Genomic DNA, 11,813 nt, shown 5'->3' on the forward strand with positions numbered 1-11,813 from the left:
ACCAAAGCAGAGATTTCCACTCACTTTCTCCAGCCGTCACAAAGACACATCGAAGGTCAGACTGGTACACAGAGCCAGAGGAGCTGAGGAGGTAAATAAAGCAACAGCTYAGATATAAAACTGTTAATAAAATAAGCAGACAATTCAGTCTAATGAAGACTTTAAACAACAGTTTGTGTAAACTCAGTATTAAGCTGATAAAAAGCAACTATCAATGCCAGAAGTGCAGGATTTCTGAAAATGAGATTATGATTCAGTGGTGATGAACCCAACAATCACWACTGCCCTCTTTTATACATCTTTGTTCTATTATGACTTTAAATAACAATTAATTATTCAAATTAGATTAAAAATGTTCTATGTAAGGAAACCCAGCAGATTACATCAAGTCATTGAGTTGCAACATTCATTCCTCCTGGATGAGCATGTAGCTCTTGTATCATTGACTCTATAGCAGGGGTCTCAAACTCAGTTTACCCGGGGGCCACTGGAGGAAGGGTCTGGGTGAGGCTGGGCCGCATAAAGGATTTCACAAAAAAACATTAAAAAAAATATCCTCAAATGTCATCAACGTTTAATTATTTATCCAATACATGAACTGCAGTTTTTGGCTTTGACAAAGACATGATGAGGATGTGACAAAATTTAGGGTGCGTTCACACTGCAGTCTGAAGTTGTTGGTGTAGCCCAGTGGTAAACTGAGGTTGCTGTAATTACTGTACGTTGAGGTTAATAGAAATCTTACATCGTCAAGACAMGATACAAGTATATTAAAAGTAAATTCTTGTTTACTCAGGCATACATTGATGAACAACTAAGTGTTTAGTATCCTTCTTCCTGAAAGAAATACATTGGTATTTTCCTTCACCTTAATAGTTAAATAATATAAAGGTCAYTATTGAGTAATTACCTTATTTGGTGATTAAAACTATTGTTACTCAGCTATTATGTAAATATTGTAAGAAAAAGAAGCAGTGTGACGCAAGCTGCACTGTATTTTTCCTGGTCTCACCATTTTATTGGTAAAGGGGACAGTTCGTCCAAGGCAGGACTGGGGAGTGGTTGGGAAAAGAGAGAGAGAGTCGGGAGGGTGGAGAAGGGAGACGCAATAAGCGAAGGAAAGAGGGAGATAGATAAAAAGGAATAAAGACAGACGAAAGGAAGAGACAAAGGGACAACAGGACGAGAGGGCACGAAAGTCAGGAGAAGTTGAAGGAGTTCAGTCGACGTTGGAGGGACGACCCAAGAGGACCCTAACCCTAACCCTAACCCTTCACTCTTAACTCTTTATTTCTCAAAGTTAGCACAGGGATGCATTTTTGGGCAATATGGATTTCCAGCCTGCCAAAATATGCATCCCTTCTCTATTCCCCTCAAATATTATCCTATTGATTTAAAACTTATAACAGCAGTTCTTGGAACTACTCTCATTATGTAGAAAAAGTTATTTCACTATTAACTCTGTGTTTCTCAAAGTTAGCACTGGGATGTGTTTTTGAGCAATATGGATTATTGTGGCAGGCTGGAAATCCATATTGACCAAAAAAGCATCCCTGTTCTAACTTTGAGAAATAAACAGTTAAGAGTGAAATAACCTTTTCCACATAATCTGAGTAGTGCCATGAACTACTGGTATAAGCTTTAAATCAATAGGATACTATTTGAGGGGAATCGATAACGGATGCATTTTTTGGCAGGCTGGAAATTTTGCCCAAAATGGCATACCTGTGCTAATTTGAAGAATTAAAGAGGTATGAGTGAAATAACTTTTTCTACATAATGAGAGTAGTTCCAAGAACTGCTGTTATAAGTTTTAAATAAATAGGATAATATTTGAGGGGAATAGATAAGGGATGCATATTTTGGCAGGCTGGAAATTTTGCCCAAAAACGCATTCCTGTGCTAATTTGAAGAATTCAATAGTTAAGGGTGAAATAACTTATTTTTCTACATAATCTGAGTAGTTCCAAGAACTGCTGGTATAAGTTTTATATCTATAGGATAATATTTGAGGGGAATAGAGAGGGGATGCATATTGTGGCAGGCTCAAAATCTATTAATGCCAAAACATGCATCCCTGTGCTAATTGGGGGAAATAAAGAGCTGAAATGATTTAATCTCTTCTACGTAATGACACTTGTTCTCTGAGCTAATGCTATAAGTTTCATATCAACAAGACGGATGCAAATATTTTCAGGCTCATAAATTAAGTTGCATTTCCTCCCACATTAACAGACTAGAAGTGAAGCATGATATAAAATGTTCTGCATAATGGGTCTCTGTTGTAATGCTTTTGAGCTATTATGGTATCAAAAGACAAAGCAGAGAATTTCAAACCATTTACGGAGAACGTTTACAACAGACACAGACTGAAAAAAAAGTTCGACTCGTGTCAATAAAAGTGTAAAAACCGTATCTATTTCAAATAATTTGCGAAATAAAACCCACCGTATTAGGGATTACATGGTTAGGAAACGTGATAATGTTACAAATATCTTTAAAATTTCCTCTTCGGTCATATTTTTATCCGTTTCCTCGTCAATATGCGAGAGYTTAGAGCGATGCGCGCTCCCGCGACAGGGGATGCAAATTTGGGCAGGCGTGCTTTTCTGGGCATAACACCTGTGCAAGTGGTCACGATCGACGGACTTTGTGCTAAGCTAAGTGGGCTAACGCTTTAGCACCACGGTTCCGCTGCAGCCGTTGAGCCTCTGTGAAGTTGAGAGGAGGGAGTGCATCGCAGCATTTCTATGTTTTCCCGGAAATGCAACGCTCTCAAAGTGTGTTTTGTTTTCCTGGTCCTCCCTCTGGGATTTAAACATCTACTCCTCGTTGGTCACAGGCCTGCAACGTTTTTCCGTTCTTCTCATCACTTTGGAGGTCGTGAGTAGAACTGACTATTGGTTCAGGACTATACACTAGCTTGGACATTGCTTGGGGTGACCGGTCTTAGGGAATTGTGCACGTTAATAGTTTAGTTGGCCTGCCTTATGTGCTGCCTTATATGAGAAGTATATGTTGTTGTTTTTGTTTTGTTTTCCTTAAATCTTAAAGAGTGTTTACAGCTTACCGTTCAACGGGTGATTAACCGTGAGGGTTCCCTGTCACCTTAGTTAATAAAGTGAAGCTGAATGATTTTGCCTGAAATTCTGTTTCACTGGGTCATATTCGTTACAAACCAGGTCAGTGGTATTGTATACATAAGGGTGTACCTGATTGATGTCGAACCCAAGCACCCACCATTTTAGTTTTCCTCATAGAGTGGTTTAGGGTGCTACATTGGGATCTGGAGTTGTTTGTTTCATCCTCCAGGGCGCTGGAGGCTGTTTTCCACCCGAGGGCGTCTGCGGACCCACGCACCTGGAACCATTCTGCCATCAGGAGCTGTATAACTAGAGGAGGCTGCCGACACTTCTCTGCCAGATTGTTAGCCAGTGATGGTACAGGCTCACCTCAGGTCAAATCCTTCTGATCCCTTCCTAGATCCTGATCCTTTGTGTCTCTGACCTGTTACAGCTGTTTGTCCTGTGACGTGCTGGAGAAAGCAGATTCTGTCAAAGACCTTCCTGGACCTACAGATTGGCAGCCTCCCTCCCAGCGGAGCAGTCCCAGCTCCCGAACTTACCTGTCTGTCCTCCAACGCCGCTGCAGCCCGCAGTCCTCCACACCTCAAACCAACTCTGGATTCCCCAGGATTTCCCCCCAGTCCTTTCCCCTCCCGATTGGAGGTAAGCTCGCCACCAGCACCATCTCCAAATTTCCAACGACCTCAAACTTACCGTCTGTTTCTCCCTTAGTTGACCCAAGTTCCAGTCCCGACGCACCCGGACCGTTTACCTGTGTTTCTTTCCCAACTTGTTGCAATAAATCACTAAATCATTCTCGGTTTCTGGAGTTGATCTGCATGTGGGTTAGAAAGTTAGACCACAACATGACAGAAGTGACCCAATTCAGATTTTTTTGTCAAATCGTTTTTTTTTTTTTTGTATGTGTTCTGCAGTCTAAACATGCAAACGACCTGAAAGTGTCCCACATGCGCATTAGAGGGCGCAATAGCGTCAACGTTCTCAGTGTTCTGCCAACCGCCATAAAAAGAAGCTAACGGTGTAGCTTAGCTTACATATTTGAAGCTGTTGTCCAACTGAAGCAACATATTAACAACTTAATCCTCATATAGTTCGTCATGGTTGTTGTTTTTCTTCCCACTTGCACATATCAGGACGCAGAATTTGTTGAGTATCAGTGACGTTCAGTTCGGATGAATGCGGCCTGGACATTAGGTTGCATTTGAATCGGACACGTATCGGATATGGGTCACATTTGAAAAGAATCTGACCTGTGCTGTTCACACTTCTATGAAAAGATCAGATACAGGTTGCATTACGTCAATAAAAATCTGAATTGGGTCACTTCAGGCTGCAGTGTGAACGCACCCTAAGCTTATTCCACTTGGCGTTGCTCTTGTTCTAAATTTCATAGAAGTCTTTAGCCAGCTGACAACGTATGGAGAACGTCTAGACGTGTGACATCACTACCGCTTCTACTTGTCACAACTGCGTTTGATCGTGGCATTTGTTAATGGTAGAAAGTACCAGAATGTCGACTGCAGGGAAGGGACACTGGTACCGGACTGTTATATTATCTGCCACACTATTGTTACAAGCATAGTGTGCATAAAGTCAGTGTAGCTTAGCCTAGCACTGAATGTCAGCCAAGATGAGGAACGGCGGGCAGGACTTCCCTCAGAGGTCCGTTCACCCTGTGGGCCGCACTAATATTATACTTTCATATCACGGTGGGGGCCATGAGACATCATCCTGCGGGCCGCAATTGGCCTTCGAGCCGCAAGAATGAGACCTCTGCTCTACAGCAATCCCTCATGCCGAGCATGCACATAGCGAGAGGAAAAACTACCCTATCGCAGGAAGAAATCTCTAGCAGAACCAGGATCTGGCTCAGCACAGGTGGCTGCCTGCCAACAATGGAGGTTTGAGAATAAAGAAACAGATGAATTAGGTGATTTAGGATTATTTTTGATGTTCAGGAAAGTAAAATGTTAGGGGGAGATTGATTATTAGACAGCTTGGGTTATCACAGCTGATGTCATCCAGGGAGGAATCAGACTAAATAAAATGCCAGGCCAGATGTAGCTTCTGTGGATGGGAAAATAACTGAGAGGAAACAAAAAGTTGACAGTTGAAACAGTAAATTAATAAAACACTAACTTTGCTTGGACAACAAAGCAGAGAGTTTTGTTCCATCCTCTGTCAATGGCAATTGGTGTCCATGTCAGGGTAAAGTTTCCTGATCCTGATGAACTCTTGGTTACACCTGCTGGTCCGCTGAACAGGAGCTCAGTGGTCCTTTAAGAAACAGAAGAGTCACAGTTTGTTAGATTGATATGTCCAAAGCTTCTCCACCCGCAAAAACAGGTGGGGTTTTTTATTGATACTGTAAAATGAAAGCTGATCTATAGCTAAGGACATGTGCTGTGCCTTTAAGATGAGCTGTTTGCTTCTTCTTCGTGGGTTTTCCATTTAGGAGGGCTCTGGTCTGTTAACTTGAAGGCTGAATAAAAGTCTGGACAGCTACGCTATTCCTCTCAGTGTTGTACTGTTTCTCTACCCATACTCCTACTTTATGGTAACACAAATTTACCCCAAATGTTAGCGTTGCAATACCATAATGTTTTTACGTTATTCATTCTTAGAGAAATTTAACATCAGAAAATGCTGGTCCAATCCAGCTGGAATTTGCCTTAGTCACTCACTCAGCTTGAGTTGCTTCTGCTCTGATGCTGATTTCCAGAGTCTGGTTAAAATCGATGTACAACTGATCTCCGTTCTCAGGAGTTGGAGGCAGAAACCTGGGCAGATATTCACCTTCTGTGCAGGACGGAGCTGCAGGATCCACTGGAAGAAAATAACAAGGAAACTAATTAATTCAAGCTGAAAGGAGCTGGTCAGTTTGGTCATTAAATCAAACAACATGAAGCTGTTGGAAGGTTAAATTTAGTTTTGTCATGCTCTTTCATGAACTTTGGACCAAAGTTATGATTGTGTATTTTAATCTTTAGTAGTTACTGATATTTCAAATGTTTTCTAACAGATCCAACATCTTCAGCTCAGACACAAACACCTCAAGTCCAGAGCTACTCTATGAGGTTCAAATCAAGCTCATAAACTGCAGTTTTACCTCTGAAAACAAACTGGACAGGGATGCTGCTCATGGCATCGCTGGGAGTTTTCACCACTTGTGAATCAAAGATATCAGTCAGAGTGACGTTTTGTCTGGGAAAATCCTCCATCACCATCTGAACCGCATACGGACCTTCATCACTGCTGTTAGTGGGACTGAATGACAGAGAACAAGACTGGAAGAGAAGAGAAAGGAGAAGAAAATTAAAACTTAATCGGGATTATAGGTTAAGTGAAATATTTTTCATTGTCATTTTATTGAAAATCAGATTCAACAGATAAGTAAGTAAAAGTAAACTAGATAACACAAAAATAGAGTAAATTACAAATAAAAATATAAAAAAGTTCACTGTTAGAAAGTGGATGGGTTGCATCTTTCTAATTCACTCATTGGTCACGTTTAATAAAATGTGAGGTAAATCCAGCCTAATCCAGTTCCTGCAACTCCAACATTTGATACTCACTGATGAAACGTTGAGAACAGATGGAGGAGTGCAGATGTCACACTCTGATCCAGCTGCATATCTGCATCTAACATCGTCTCCATCCGGGTCAGAGACCAACAGGTTGATGTTTCTCTTACAGTTTGAAGGAACTCTGAGAGAAAAAGAAACGTATACTAAAACATCAACCAGACCTCTATCAGTCCCTTCAGGTGTTTGTTTTAAAACTTTAACCTGTCTGACTGGTTCTTTCTTCTTGTTAAGAATTTGATTTTAATTACCACTGTGTTTCCTTATGTAACAAACAGCAGAATAGTTTCACTTCAGTTTTGTAATGATAAACTTTCTACAGAACAAACCCAAATTTATTTTGCATTGATTTATCTGATCAATTGTTTCAAATACAGTATTATTCACTTAGAACAAACTGCATCAGCTGGATTATCAAATAAAAAATCTACTTTTGTAATCAAGCTTGTATTTTTATGATCTTAAACATTTTTTGCTTCTAATTCACAGTTTCATCTGCAAATGCTGATGAAACATACAATATAAAATATAAACAATGGTCATCTCAATATGTTGCAGTCAGTCAAAGGCTTTATAAATGGATAAAATATTGTAAATGATGAACAGAATTACCTGATTAGAGGGATGATGGTGGTCTGGGGTGGTGAACCTCGGTCGTTGATGTCAGAACGCTTTCTATAGTCAAGGAACATTGGGATTTTTGGCATTACAATCCCATTTCTGTTTTCTGTCCAGCTTAGAACAGTATTCCTACAGTAGATGAAAAGATCTACATTGTTATGGTGAAATAATGCAGCATTTAAGGTAAAATCTCTATATAGTACAAACAAAACTATTTTTTCATCAGCTGACAACGATAGCTTTTCTTCTTTAGAAAACAGCAAAACCTAATCAGCCCAACAGATGAAGCTGTCCTGCAGAATTTTAGGATAATTATCTGCTCTCATTTATAATTTGAACATAATAAAATATATTTCCAGTTATTTGTGATGTATACGTACACAACATTGAATATATGCGGGTATGAAAAATAGTTCCAAATAAATGCTTTCTGACACCATTCGCCTCTGCTTTCATCGATTAGATAAACTGGTGGTAACCCACTACAGTCTCCACCACAAAGCCAAGAGTCATACTCTTCACATGAGCTGAAACTTCCCTTTAAGTCTAGGATTATCTGTGGAATCAAAGTGAAAAGTTGGTAAATACATCTTATTTTTCCCTGGAAAAATCTAATACTTTATTATACAAATAAGTTAAACTTACTGCAAATTCACCTGACGGAACGTCTCGAACAGAGCTAACAACAATACCATAATACGAAGCTTGAGCTCCGCTGATGAGCAGCAGCAGCAGCAACACAAACGACAACATGGTGACAGAGTCAAAGTCTGTAGAGAAAGACTGAAAGTTATTAGAAACAAATGAAGTTATTCTTCCACAGATAGACTTTGGTTCACACCCTCTGCATTCTTTACTGGTATGCCACAGCATAATGGACCAGGATGTTCTTTACCTGCTATGAGGAAAAACTGATGGCTGGACGAAACTTTAAATGAGTTAAATATGATTGACAGTAACTGGAAAAGTCATAAATTTATGACTTTTATTTTAATAAAAAATAAAATAATTTACTTTATGAAAATAAATTCACTAAGTGAGAGGAAACTATTTGATCCGTGAACAGATTTTAAAACTCAACCAGCTTCATTTGAAAAAACTTCAAGCATTTATATCAACACAGCTCAATATTCAGTAGCATCCATTAAATCCAGCTCACTGCCTTTATTTAATATAATGGTTTGATCATTCAAAATTGAATTCATGTCAACATAAACTTGTTGGAAAAAACATCAGCTTAGAGATTAAACTAATGACAATTTATATTGATAAACAATTAATGACTTTAAAACATTCTTATATTAAATGAATTGTGTCAAAAAAAGTTAATTTAAAATAAAAATGTTGGTTTTGTGGTTGCTATTTGTAAACTGTTACGACCCGGCTCGGGAAAAGGGAAGTAACATTAAAGAAACCTAGGTGGTAAGGTTTTACAATTTAGGAGTTTATTGTTTGGGTTTTGACAAAAAATAAAAAGGTAAAAAAGGCAAAAATTAACAATAAATCAAAAGGTAGGGACTTGCAACAAAATTGTACTAAATAAGACAAAATCCACAAAACAATCAGGGTTGTAAACCAAATATCTTAACCAAACAAAAATGGCCTTTCCATACAGGCCAAACAATAACAAACTACAAATCTGTAGCCAAAATACAAAAAAATCCCCCACAGGGACAAAGTGAGTTACACAAGCTATCGTGTTTACAGCAGTCAAAGAAAAAAAGAAAAAAACAAAAAAAAACACCCAAAGTGGCAAGCTGTCTAAACAAAGAATCAGCCGYGYYTTCTCCCAGGAAGTCCTTGGTTTTTAAAGGGGAGGCCTCTTCAGGGATTGGTGGAGCTGGCAATTGATGAGCCAATCGCTGTAGGCCTCAGGGAGTGGCACAGGAAGGCAGGGCTGCATCCACTTCCAAGTGGAGTCAACTTGATTAGAAGCTGCCGATGGTACAAAAAAGGAAAAGAAAACATACACAAGGCCACTGGCCGTAACATAAACCTAAATACTATCCAGCTGTTGGTTGGAAGGTAAATATTTTAGTATGATGTTAAATTTAGTTTTGTTACATTCCTTTATGTATTTTAGGTGAAAAGTGTCTATATTAATGTGTAGCAATTATTGATATTTCAATATTTACCAACAGATTCAACAGTTGCATGAAAATCAATTCATCTTGTCCAGAGCAGATTGATGGGTTCAAATCAATCTGATCAATCTGAGCAGCTTTTCCTCTGAAACAAACTGGATTCTGCTGATGGCGTCGCTGGTAGTTTTTACTTCCTGTGAATCGTTATTATCTGTCAGAGTGAAAGTCTGTCTGGGAAAATCCTCCATCATCATCTAAACCGCATACGGACCTTCATCACTGATGTTAGTGAGACTGAATGACAGAGAACAAGACTGGAAGAGAACAGGAAGGAGAAGAAAAAGATCCAAATTGAAACTGAATCAGACGATTACAGATCAAATGAAATATATTTTATTTTCAATTTATTCTCAATTAGATTAGATCATTAGATTGGATCATTTTAACAGTAATTCAGCTGCTTAACAAGTTGAAACCGTCTAGTGGTTGTTAGACTTATATCTGTCTGAAACCAGCAGCTGAAAAACTGATTGTGTCAGGAAGTTCAGAGCTCTGATCCTGCAGCAGCTTGCAGAGAGATCCTGGAAACATTCAGCAAACCTCAAACAAATATTGTTTTTACTGACATTTTGATCTTAAGGTTGAAAACCACTTTTCTCTCAGGTTTTACATCATCGTAAGAGTTTTAAAAAGTTGTGTAATGCATTTCAGAGAGGAACTCTTTCTAATCCAGACTAATTAATGAAGCCGACTGAAAATCCAGATTCTTTATAATCAACATTTGATTATAACGTTGAGGACAGACAGTGGATAAAACCCTCTATATCAGCTGTATATCAGCATTTAATGTCGTCTCCTGGGTCTAAAACCAACAAGTTGATATTTTTCTGACAGTTTGAATAAACTCTGAGAAAAAGAAACATAGGACAAAAGTTATGTGCAGTTTGTTTTTTCATGTGTTTGTTTCATAATTTAAAACCTGTTTTTCCCCCACAACTTTTTATTTCTACTAAAAAAAACATTCAGTTTCATCTAATTATAAACTCAACTACAGTATACACATAATCAAATTTATTTTATGATGGATTACCTGATTAGGTTTTAAATAAAATAATGTTCACTTTGAAGCAACAGCATCAGATTAACTTTCCCATCAAAGAATCGACTTTGTGATCAACATTGTATTTTAAGAAAATAAAAGTTGCTAACAGGTGATGATGATGAACACAAATCATAAAATCCTAAATAATTTCAGTCAAGAAAGTCTGAAAAAGTTTAATTAAACTTCAGGAAACATATTTCTCTGCTGGGCTAAAATAYATTCCAATAATCAGACACTAGGTGGTGCTGTTGTAGCAACTAAGAAACATCTCAGCAGGTGAAAGAGTTTGAGTCASTTCTGGTTTAAACGGCTCATCTTCAGTAAATCAGAGATACATTATCAAGATACCTGATATAAGAATAACTATAATAACTTTTTGATCAGTTATTATGAAAACCAAATACTTTAATAAAAACGATAACTTTTGTTGTGGTTCAGATAAGGAAGGATTAGACTGGGACAAAACAAATCTTGTTTTGGTCACAATCTTTATTGTCTAATGAATTTCAAAGAATAAAGAAAATGATTTTGCTTTCACACATTCTTTATTCTTGTGCTGTTAGTTTGATTCTGTGTTTGTGCTGCTAATGTTGGTGGTTAATGATCACAGCAGAGGTTTCKGGAAATCATTAAATCATAATAWCAATGCAAACAGGAAAATAATGATTGTWGAAAACCTCAGGTTTTCTGATCTTCATGTCGATGGTGAGCGTATGTAAACTTCTGAGTGGAACTAAACTCTTCAGCATCTTTATAATAATGATGACTAATAAAACCTTGGTTTGTTTATAGCCACAAATCTTTACCTTTCACCTCTTCAGCTTTTCCATCATGACAGGATGTATCTGCCAAAAAAAAAAGCTAAAACCTGCAGCCACTGTCATCAAGAACCATCTTCAGTGTAAAGAGAAACATGAAGTCTGTGATATGATAGCAAAACAGACATAATTTTTTTTAAAATTATTTTACCATCTGGAAGTGACTTTGAGATTCAGAGACCTAAATGACATGAGAGATCTTTGTTTAGGTCTCTAAGATTTCATCCAAAATCTTAGAGACCTAAGATCTCTAGGTCTTAGGTCTAGATAATAATATGTTACATAGCATATGGTTATGCCATGTAACAGTTTTGGCTAGAGGTGTACCGATCGATCGGTCACCGATCATAATCGGCCGATTTTCGTGAAAAAGTGCATGATCGGTGATCGGYGATCATTGGCTCTTGTTGCCGATACCGATCACCTGCATCTCATTTCGCAGCCTGCCTGTGCAGCTGGTCTCCTCTTTCCTTCACACTGCACAAACGCGCAGCAACAAATCCTAAGCGATGTGTAAC

Source organism: Poecilia reticulata, linkage group LG2, assembly GCF_000633615.1.
Source record: "Poecilia reticulata strain Guanapo linkage group LG2, Guppy_female_1.0+MT, whole genome shotgun sequence".
NCBI lineage: Eukaryota > Metazoa > Chordata > Actinopteri > Cyprinodontiformes > Poeciliidae > Poecilia > Poecilia reticulata.